The 11660-nt window shown below is 47.0% G+C and overlaps 1 protein-coding gene across 4 annotated transcripts in view; it reads right to left on the bottom strand.

Moving 5' to 3' along the window:
• Arsg (arylsulfatase G) overlaps window positions 1–11660 on the bottom strand; it is a 155589-nt gene that overhangs the window by 104295 nt on the left and 39634 nt on the right. Inside the window, exon 1 of one of the 4 annotated variants that reach the window (XM_008843214.3) lies at window positions 10934–11345. The exons of the other annotated variants lie outside the window; for them this stretch is intronic. The gene's annotated coding sequence lies outside the window, so the exon portion shown is untranslated. Of the gene's footprint in view, window positions 1–10933; window positions 11346–11660 lie in introns of those variants that run through there. 4 annotated transcript variants of the gene reach the window in all.

Genomic DNA, 11660 nt, shown 5'->3' with positions numbered 1-11660 from the left:
TCCTTCCTTCCTTCCTTCCTCCCTCCCTCCCTCCCTCCCTCCCTCCCTTCCCTCAAGTTGCTTTTGTTGGGTATTTTGTCACAGCAATGGGGAAAGTAACTAAAACATCTTTGATAGAATTACCTTCACTGAAGGTGGAAAGCAATTGCACTTAGATCATTAAAACTTTTATTTACTTATTTACGTATGTATTATGTAGCTCAAGCCCAACTGGTTTTGTGCCTCTGGGAGCCAGTGATGCCAGGAAAGCCATCAACAGGGGGAGAGGACATCCTGCCGAGGTTTAGGCCAAGACCACCTGTTGAGATTGTCACAGAAGGAAGCCATGCTGAAGAAGCCAAGCTGGGAGAGCCAAAGTGGCTCATGCCATGCATCTAAAAACTCAGTAGCTGGGCGGAAATTGTATCTGGGTCTTGGAGCGCAGATCAGAAAACCAGAGAGAGCAGTTGCACTTCTGAACAGTCTTCTCTCTAAACCTCTCTCCTCTGCTAGCGAAGACAAATCATTTGGGGGAAGGGCTCAAGGTCAGCCACCTGAAACCCATTCCCAAAAGGCTACTTGTTAATTTTAAAGATGTTTTGAAAAGCTGTATTTTCTTATCATGGTATTTTATTATGGACATTGTAAAACACACCAAAGTTGAAAAACTTATACACATCTATCCAACATTGAGATGTCTCCCTTCCCACATTTCCTTTCAATACTCTTAACCACTGAGCCATCTCTCCAGCCCCATACTGGCCCATTTTTATGCAAATCTCAGATACAATGAGTTATGGTTTAGATACAAACTATCCTCACCCAAAACTCATGTGGTAAAGACCTGATAGTGAGGGACTAGCTTTTAGAAGGTGACTACTGGTTCATGACAGTACTAACTTCATTCACAGATTACTGATGACTTCATAGCTGAGTGGGCCATCAGGGAATAGGCTTAGTTTGAGGAAGCTGGTTAGTGTGTATCTTTTTTAAAATACTTTACTATTTTTATTTTATGTGTGTGAGTATATTGCCTTCATGTGTATAAATGCACCTGTGTTGTACAATACCCACAAAGGCCAGAAGAGGGTGTCGGATCCCCTGGAACTGGAGTTACAGTTGTTAGCCACCATGTGGGTGCTGGGAATCGAACCCAGGTCCTCTGCAAGGGCAGCCAGTGCTCTTAACTGCTGAGCCAACTCTCCAGTCCCGTTAGTGTATATCTTAGATGTCTGCTTCCTGCCACCATTACATGAGCAGCTTGGCTCCACTATGACTACCAGGATGCTCTGCTCCAGCATAGCCCAGAGCAATGGAGCCAGCCAACCATGGCTGAAACCTCTGAAAAAATAGATCTCCCTGGGCTGGAGAGATGGCTCAGCAGTTAAGAGCACTGACTGCTCTTGCAGAGAACCTGGATTAGATTCCTAGCACCCACATGGTGGCTATGAACCGTCCTTAACTCCAGCTCTAGGGGAATCCGAAGCCCTCTTCTGACCTCACAGCATTGCACGACACGGGTGCATTCACATACATGCAGGCAATATACTCACACACATAAAATAAAAATAAATTTTTTTAAAAAATTAAAGATCTTTCCTTACATTGTTCTTCTCAGGTATTTTGTCATAGCAACAAATAAGTAGCCAATATATCATGTAACTTTGTTCACAGATACAGTTCTTTAAAAGATTTTTAAATCCATTGATTCTTTTCTTAAATTATTGTTTGGAGGTTTTTATCTTGTCATTTCAAATTTTTAAATGTGATCTTGTGTGTGTGTGTGTGTGTGTGTGTGTGTGTGTGTATGTGTGTACAAGAAAGCACATGTGTAAGTCAACTTTGGTTATCATGCCTCAGGAGCCACATCTACTTTCTAGGCTAGGCTGCCTGGCCACAAACTCAATCTAGCACAGGCCACCATACCTGACTTTTTTAATGTGGGTGCTGGGGATTAAACTCAGGTCCTCATGCTTGAACAGAAAGTACTTCATCATCTGTGTTATCTCCCCAACCCTGTTTTTTGTTTTATTTTTTAGAACAGAATCTTGCAACATAGCCCAAGCTGGCCTGGAATTTGTGATCCTCCTGTCTCAGCCTCCAGAGTGCTGGGATGACAGGGTTGCACCACCACACCCAGCTTTCATAAATATTTTTATAGTTCTTTATTCTAATCTGGACCCAGACCAGATCTGCCACACAAATCATTTAGTCTGTCTCTTCTCACTTATATGACTCCCTTTCCTTTGCCTGCAACGTATGTACAAATAAATGAGTTGTTTGTTTCACAAAATTTCTCACATTTTGCATTTAGCTAAATGTATCTCCTATGGAATCATTTAATAATGTGCCAATTCTTCTTTTCTCTGAAAACTGGTTTGTAGATGTAGAAGTAAGATCTGACTCAGGCTCAATTTCTTTCATCAGATTCCCAAAACTTATATGTCAAAGCCCTAACTCCCCTAACTTCATGAGCACATGAAGATGGGTTCCCCAAGACAGAGCACATGAAGATGGGGTCCCCGACACTGAGCACATGAAAATGGAGTCCTTGAGACTGGATTCATGGGGAGACACGCAGCTGCTTCTTCCTATTCTACCCGGTGATAATGTAGCCAGAAGGCTGCCCAAAGCAGCCAGGGAGAGTCCTCATCTACACCAAGTCAGCTAGCACCTTGAACTTCATCTCCAACCTCCAGAACTGTGACACAAACTGTGTTTAAGGGGCTGGTGAGATGGTTCAGCAGGTAAAGGCACTTGCTTTTCAAGCCTGATAACACATATTTGATTCCTAAAAACCCCCATAAGGTGGAAGCAGACCAGCAACTCCACAAAAATCGTCCTCCGACCTGTACAAGTGCACTGTGGCATGTGCCCCCGATATAAAACAATACCTTATTATATATAATTACTATATAATGTAAACGTTATATATTTGCTACTATATATAATTAGGGGCTTTTTTAAGTGTTTAAACTCCCTAGTGCATGGTACTGTATCACTGTATCCTGAACAAATAAAGAACAGTTGCTGCTGAGGCTTTATTTCTGAGGCTGAGGTAGTAACAGGGTAATACCAAACTTGAGAAAAAGCAATGCTCAGGTAAGTAATTACTTTGCTGATCTGCCTTTTGGGGAATTGACTTTTGGGGTGCATTGGCCTGCTTATTTTTTAATTTGATTTTTAACATGTATATGTGTGGTATGCATTTGTGTATGCCCACATGTATGTGCACAAGTGTGTGAGTGCGTTCAGAGGCCCAAAGTTGACAGGCGTCTTCTTGCTCTCCACTTTGTTTGTGGAGGTGGGGTCTCAACTGAACCCCAAAGCTGGCACAGATGACGTCTAGCTAGGCAGCTTTCTCGGGATCCCCTTTCTGTCTTCCAAGCACTGGGATTACAGGCAGGCTGTCATGCCCGCTCAGCATTTCCTCACGTGCAAGGGATCCAAATTCCAGCCCTCGGGACTGCATGGCAAGCACATTATCCACTGAACTGTCCCCCGAACCCCCTTCTTGTCTGATGTTCTGGGGATCAAACTCTGGGCCTTTTGCATGCTAGACAAGCACTCTACCACTGAGCGATGTCCTCCATTCCATGTTGACCTGTTTCTACAAAGTGGGTCCAGCACAGTCACCTGCTAGCTGTGTGACGCTGGATAAATTTCAGAATTTCTTTGGGCTTCAGTTTCTTTGCTCACCTGGAAACAAAACCACAGTTAACTTCCTTCACCCCTCAACACTACTGGAGAATGAAACAACCCAGTTCTACGTGCTCAGAAATCCTGGCTGTTGAGCGTCTACCTCTCCACTGCTTAAAGGATTAAAGAAATACCAGATTTGAGAATACTGCAAAAGGGTGACGCAAGCCCAAACCTTACTAAAATTACAATCAAACAAAAGCATTCCAGCGCGGATGGTGAGATCTGGACTTCCTGCAGTTATTAGCTCTGTCTTTGCCCAGGCAGCGTGTCAGCATGCTCTGCCGGCGGACTCTGAACCCAGAGGAGGAAGAAGTTACAAACACCTGAGTCCTAAGCAATGGAAAGGGAACAACAGTCATTTTGGTTTGCATTTTCAAATGCATCCTCCTTGTCACACAATCCCACAGCTGGCTGTGCCATCTTGGCTAACCGTGAGCTGGGCAGACTTGGCCGACAGCTGGCATGGTTGGTGTTAAGGTGCCTTCCAGCGAATCTAGTTTGGTGCAATTGAACAATAAAGTCTAGGTATGGAGTGGGTGGATGAGAGAAGGGGAACCTTCCTTCTGGTGGTACTAATAGAAAGTGGGAGCTCTACTGCTCATCCGTGACACTTGTCTGAGCCTGCCAGCAGCCCGGCAGTGGCAGGGACTTTGGCATGTTTTATGCACACATAATCCCAGTATCTTGCCCAGAGGGTGGTCAATCAATATCTGCTGAATGAGTGCATTTAGCTCCAACAGTGAAGTTCCAGCCTGATCTGCACTGCCCTGAAAACTCAGCCTCATCTCCCACTTCCCGAACCTCAGATGACCTTTCTAACATCTCCTTCCAGATACTCACTGGGAAATCTGCATTTGTTGAAAGGCAGTCTTAGGGGGCTAGAGGTATGACTCAGTGGTTGAGTGTTTACCTAACACATGTGAGGCTCTGCGTTCCATCCTCAGCTTCAAAATTAAGATTAAAAAAAAGAAGAAGAAGAAAATGAGGGCACTAGGGAGATGTGCCGTAGAAACATGAGAACCTGAATTTGAATCCCTGTAGGCAGTGCCTATAATCCCAGGGCTGGGGAGATGGAGACATTTTGGATCTCTGGGGATTGCTGGTCAATCAGTCTAGCTGAGTACATGAGCTCCAGGTTCACTGAGAGACACTGTCTCAAAAGGTAGAGAGTGATTGAGGAAGATACCCAACCTCTGGCCTGTGATGTATGCATGTACACACACACACACACACATACACACACACACACACACACTCACACTCACATGGAAAAAAAAAGATAAAAGGACTGCCTTAGGTAATAGACATATGTCCTGTCAATGAACTAGACAATGAACAGTTTGAGAGAAGGGACCACATCCTCTGAGTGTGGATTTGTAAGAGATGACTAGTCTTGTTGGGCATGAAAGGAAAGGGCAGATGTCTCTCTGCAGCCCTGCTGTCGGAGCCCTCCTCCAAGGGCCACAACAGGGCTCCAGGTATGGCTTCATCTCCACATCTGTTAACTATACCTCATCATCTCTAGCCCCCTGGAAAAGCTTGACTGTCCTGTTGCTAAAGAGTTAAAAACAGAGGCTTAAAACTGTCTATCTTCAGGGACCCACACAGTGCTGTTTAGATGAGATAGGGAAAGTTCGCATCTCCCTTGAGGCAAGGAAAGTAGGAGAACAGGCTTTTATTCTTTGAACCAGGAGGAGAAGGCCAGGTGGAGCCAACTCAACTATTGTCCAAGGGAGGCCTGATTTCACTGGGGCAAAGGCCAGTGGTTCAGTACATACTTTTCCAACATTTTGGACTAGGTTTCATGACCCACAATGGCATTATAAAGTTTAGTATCACATGGATGTATTCCTAAATACAAAGTTATTAACACTTTGTTCTGAATTTTTGGATTTGTTTTTTAGAACTTTTGAAACAGACCCAGGGCTTTGTTCTCTTTATTGTTATTGGGGTTTTTTGTTTTGTTTTGGTTTGATTTTCCTTTTTAAGGGTGGGAGGAGGACACACTACAGGCGCAGTAAGCTAGGAAGACTGAGAAGTCTAGGAGAGAAATTCAGTGTTAAAATCAAATAAAAGTTGCTAGAGACACATCCAAGGGCAAGTCAGTCACTGAATAATGACGGATGTGAGAGAATCATCACTACAGGCCCCCACTGCTGTGGGTGACCTCAGTGTCCCCCAATACAGCATGCTCTCACCTACTCCTGCCTTCTTGTCATTCTGCACCCCTCCTTTGGCTCACAGCCTCCTTACCAGACCTCCCAAGATCCTCCCTGTTTGTTCTACAGTCCACTGATTTCCATTCTCCTCAACTCTGCAAGAGCCACAGCCTTACACCTTTTAGGGAGGGAGCCTCAGGGGGCCAAGCACTGCAGCAGGCCTTTACACACTTCCACTCCTCCAACCCCAGGGCGGTGCTGTCATGTCGTTTTCAACACTGTCATCACCAGTGTGACAGGCCTGGCAGAAATGAAGACATTCAAAAGAGACACTTGTTTCTCAATCTGACTATCAGACTATTGAAACAATGGACCCCAGAGAAATGGGAATTACTCCAGGAGTCTCATTCCGGGAGGAGGAAAAGGCACCAGCCAGAGAGGGAACTTGTCGCCCAGAAGGAGATCTCTGGTTCAAACTTGCCAGTGTCAGGCGACCTTAGAGGCAGAGAATGAAGCCCAGACAATGATGGGTCAGTGGTGGGCAGGATCACACCTTGACCCAGTCTGTATAGATGTGCATATCCCTGGCCTTCAACTTAAACTTTAATGTCACTTCAGGATCCCAAATACGGAACTGGGCGGGAGGGGGTCACTGGACCTCTTTGTCCCTCTCTCACGTGCCACATTGAATGTTACCTTTTTCTGCTTTTCACTATTTATTTGGCTGTTTTAGTTGGCTTCTTGAGAGTAGGTGGCTGTATTTGGCTTCTTGGGGCACAAACTATGACTCCCCAGTTTGGTAGCACCATCACTAGCTGTTCCCGTCTAAGCAGGCTTGCCTTCTTCCTATGAACTACCAAGTTGGAGATAGGACCACAAGATAAACACACAGTCCCTCTACCTAGACATCAGTCCACTGAAAAGATTCCTAGATGGCACAGGATGTGAGCTTTTCTGCCAAGCAGAGCAGCAGATATTATCATTTTAAAGCAAGAATTAACTGTAATGTAATACAAGCCACTCAACCAGAACATGGGCCCTAGGTAGGAAGATGGTAGGTGGAAAAGACAGGAAGAGGAAGAAGGAAATGATGAGGGATTGGGGCTTCCCCTCACAGCACCCCCCACCCCCAGATACTCAGTTCTTCTCAGGCTGCTCTGAAGACCCAGCAGCCCGAAGCAGGCTTGAAAGACCGTCCCTCTGCGCTCCAGTCGAAGATTCCTTTCAGTCTACTTAACCCAAGTTGAAGTTCTCACAGGCTGGTAAATGCGGTGAGCTTATTTGCAAGCCAGGGTCATATCTGCCTAGCAACCCAACCCAAGACTTGACGGACTATAAGTGTGGACAGGGAACAGGCAGGCCAACTTTGCACAAAGGAATCTGTTCTCATGCAAATAACCTTAAGTAAGAGGACTAGAAAAGAGGGAGCCTGGGGCAGCTCCTAGGAGGCTGTTTTTCCCCTAGAAGATGCTGAAGGACTCTTTCAGAACATCCTCCCAGACTTGCCCACTGCAAAGCAAGGGCCAAAGGGGCTCTGCCTGCCACGGGGACTCTGCCTGCTGTGTGGGCTCCCACTGACCTACAGAGGAGACCAATGGGGCAGCTGGACTCTTAGCTTAATTTCCTGGTTTTTCTGGTCCTGTACTACAGACTCCGAAGGTCCTTTTGTTCTTATTTAGGACTAAACAGAGTTAGTTTTGTTTGGGGGGGTTGATTAGCATGGTAATGTTGTACGGTCCCTGAAGAAGCGAGAAAAGCAGGTTTTCATCCTCTCTCTGGCTCACTAGGATTGAGGGGAAAAAGGTGAGGCCAGTCTGTAACTAGTGCAGGCAAAAGTCATCTATCTGTGGTGAGCAAGGCTGGATTCCAGTCATCTCTCCACTATCCAAACACAAATGGTCCAAGCCAACTTTGGAGGAGCAGTAGTTGCAAACCAGGCCTGGGAGAGTCTATAAATGTCAACCCTACCAGTGCTGTTACCTCAACCTTCCTCATCTCTAAAATGGGGATCATGAGTCTCCTCTGCAGAGGGCTACTGGTGGGCCTAAAACTCACATGGATGAGCCAGGCACGGTGGAGCACACCTATAATCCCAGCACTTGGGAGGTAAAGGCAGGAGGATCAGGAGTTCAAGGTCATCCTTGGCTATAAAGCAAATTAGAAGCTAGCCTGCATTACAGGACCTCTTATCTCAAAAAACAAACCTTATCTCAATAAAACAGTACACGTATGGCACATAATACAGTGCTGGGGACAACACAAACAAAAACATTAGTAATTATAACTCATTCTAGTAAAAATAGTACTATTTTATTAGTAATAAGTATACATTATTATTGTTGCTCTTGTTACCAGCCCTCCCCCCACCCCCCACCCCAGCAGCAGCCAGGTTTCAGTGGGTGTCATTCATTGAGCACAGGACTTCAGGTACTAATTTTTTTGTTGTTGTTTTTCTTTTTTGAGACAAGGTCTCCCTGTAGCTGCAGCTGGCCTGGATTTGCTAATGGAGACCAGGCTGGCCTAGAACTCACAGAGTGCTGGGTTTAAAGGCGTGCAAATCACGCCCAGCTGACTGTCTAACTTTTAAAGTCAAGAGGTTGAAGAAACAGGCATTATGGTACATGCCTGCTGGAATCCCAGCGCTTGGGAAATTGAGGCAGGAAGCCTGCAAGCTCAACGCCAGCCTAAGCTACACAGCATGACCTTGTAGAGAGAGAGAGAGAGAGAGAGAGAGAGAGAGAGAAAGGGAGAGAGAAAGGAGGGAGGGAGGGACAGAGGGAGGGACGGAGGGAGGGATGAAGGGAGGGAAAGAAAAAGGATGTATCTTAGGGTCAGTGGTAGAGTATTTACCAGACCGGGTTTGATCTCCAGAACTGAGAGGGTATGTGTCTTGCTTAGAGTCACTCAATTACAAATGATGAGCTACATCCCTAGGTTCCCAAGTAAGTACAGTATACGTTGTGTCGTATTAAATAGGACATTTCCAGCTAGGTAGAGTGTATTGTGTCTGTAGTTGTAGCTACTGAGGCTGGAAGATAGCATGAGCCTAGGAGTTACCAACTAGAATGCAGCAGGACACGGTGGTGAAAGCCAGTATTCCTCTCCCTTTGGAGACCGAGACAAGAGGATGGAAAGTTCTAGATGGGTCTCTGTACTGGGTTACATAAAGATCAGAGATCCAAGGTCATTCTACACACGTTTGAGGCCAGTCAGAGCTACATGTGACTTTGCTTTTATTATTTTTTGTTTTTTTGCTCTTTGAGACAGGGTCTCCCAGTAGCCCCAGCTGGCCTCAAATTCATTAGGTAGACCAGGTTGGCCTTGAACTCACAGGGATCCGCCTGCCTCTCCAGTGCTGGGATTAAAGGCGGGTGCCACCATGCCTGGCTAAATCCTTGTTTTGAATACAGGAGAGGTCAGGTCTGCCTAAGGAGCATGTAAACCCCTAGATATCAAAGGTTTAGCACAGTTTTCATTTTAGTCATTAAAAACACCAAAATATATCACATATGAGTTTGCTGACAACCTTAGAAAAGATTTCTCAAAGGGCATGTGTTGGGGTCAGCAATTGGCCTTAATCCCTATTGACAAAAATAGGAACTAACAGTTGCTGAGGACTTAGGTTTGCCAGTCATTGAGTCAACTTCCCAAAACTCATACATTAAACCCTGGGACTCTGGGAACACCACCCTAATACCATTTCACAAGCTTGGAAATTAATGCTCTACAAAGTTCAATTATGTTGGCACATGCCTGTAATCCCAGCACTTGGGAGGTGGCAACAGAGGATCAGGAATTTAAAGTCATCCTTGGCTACACAGCAAGTCTGAAGCCAGCCTGGGCTACCTGTTTGGAAAAAAATAATAAAAGTCCACTTACTCCTACTAGCTTGCCAGCTACTTAGCGGCATGACAGCCTGTCTGGAGCGCACTAGCCTACCATAAGGCACTGCAGACCAAGGCATCTGCTCTTCACTTAACCCACAGCAGAGCTGGTTAATAGCAGTGGATGATGTTTAACCCTGCAGACTGCATCCCCAAATCGTGGAGGAAATCATGGAACAAGGAAGGCTTTTTATTAAAATTTAGATGGGCGGCTCCTCCCTGTGGTGACCCTCCAGGCACACTTCCAAAGTAGATTCTCTAGAGTTTCTATAGTATGTCAAAGTTCACAAAAAAAAATCATCAGCACCACTTAAGAAAAGTAGCAAGGTAAATGTTTATTATTTCAACAGGCTGGGCTATCTTGGGAGTAGACACAGCCCTGATCATTGTTGGGTCAGAGCTTTTATAGGATTACAGAACTATTATTCAAACAAGACACTTGTGATCCAATCAGGTTTGTACAACATAGCAGAACTTTGAATCTATTAACCAACAACCAATCATTATACAGACAGGTGATACAGTCATATAACTTGGCAATCAGCTTTGTAATTTTAAAATTAGTCAACTTCCTAGCCATAACAAGCACAGTAAGAAAGCTGAAATCAGCAGTTACGGGGTGGTCATACAATAACAGGGTTATTTTACTTTCTCTCAAGGTGATAGCAAGCAAGTTACAGAAGTGAAAGCAAGCAGCCAGATGTAGAATGTCTGAGATTAGGACGGTCCACTGGTTTGTGATTGAGCTATTTCTTAGAACTCAAGGCTGTTGTCTCTTTTTAAATATTTCTCATAAGTGAAAATAGGTTACTGTTAAAATAGCTATTCTGAGCAAGATGGAGTAACTTAGGTTAAGTTGCTAATACAGTTCACTAACCACCAGAAAGACAACCTGAACTACACAACCAAGGAACAGCGATGGCCTAAGTCCTCAGGGAAATGCGGTGAATAAAGCCTTTCCTGCAGAACGCTTCCTAAATTTGCCCAGGGGTACTGAGTGGAGTCCAAAAGAACCAACTTTGCGCCCCCTAGGCTCTGAACAGCCTAGACACACGCTTTGTCCCCCAAGAGGAACTCACTCGGCTTCCCCGGCAGCAACCGCTTAGCTCATACTGACCTTGGGGTCAGCGACTTCCAGATGAGGGGCGCCTGCCCCCTAAACCTCCCGATCCTCTCTAGAGGCCTCCCGGGTGTGAACCTGGCATGCACCTGTACGGATGTCGCCCTGTGCGGATGCACGCGAACCGCGGGGAAAGGATGCTGACTCAGCCAGGCTGGTCCATCCCTTCCGCACTACGCGATGCTCGTGGCTGGAGCCGGGGAAAGGCTATGCACCCATAGCAGGAGGGCCTCGTACTCCCTGGGGCCCATGCGGCACTCTCTCCCCACGCCCGGAAGGGGAACTGGCGGGGTTCGCGAGTTGACGAAATAGGGGGGAAGTGGTCTCAGGAGGAGGAACTCGGGCTCCCACACGCTCGCTGCTCACACCCAAACTGGAAGGAACCTGTTCTGTCCCGGACGAGCGCGGAGCCGCAGCAGACGCGAGCGCCCGCGGGACCAGCCCCGGCGCGCGCCTCCCCTGCACCCCCCCATCCCCTCCCCCACTGACTCCCCAAATCCTCAGGGCGCGGGCGGGCGCGGGAGCTGCACCCGATCGCCCGTGGCACGCTCGCGCTTCCGCTTGCATCGCCGCAAAGTGCGGAGGTCCGCTCGGGCGCGCCTGGAAACGGGGATGCGGGTGTCGGGCTCAGGAACCCAGCGGCGTGGGCGGGGACAGGCCACGCGCGACAGCGGCGCTGTTACCTTCCGTAACCCCCAGCCCAGGCAGCGGGCGGGCGGGGCGCGCGCCTGGCGCGGTCCCGATCCACGTGGGCCGGCGCGCGCGCGCCAGGCCGGCCCCCTCCTTGCTGGCGCTGGGCGCTCGCAGCACACGGTC

Source organism: Nannospalax galili, unplaced genomic scaffold, assembly GCF_000622305.1.
Source record: "Nannospalax galili isolate Female #2095 unplaced genomic scaffold, S.galili_v1.0 scaffold781, whole genome shotgun sequence".
NCBI lineage: Eukaryota > Metazoa > Chordata > Mammalia > Rodentia > Spalacidae > Nannospalax > Nannospalax galili.
Note: the sequence above shows the minus strand (reverse complement) of the source record. Positions and strands in the feature narration are given on the sequence as shown.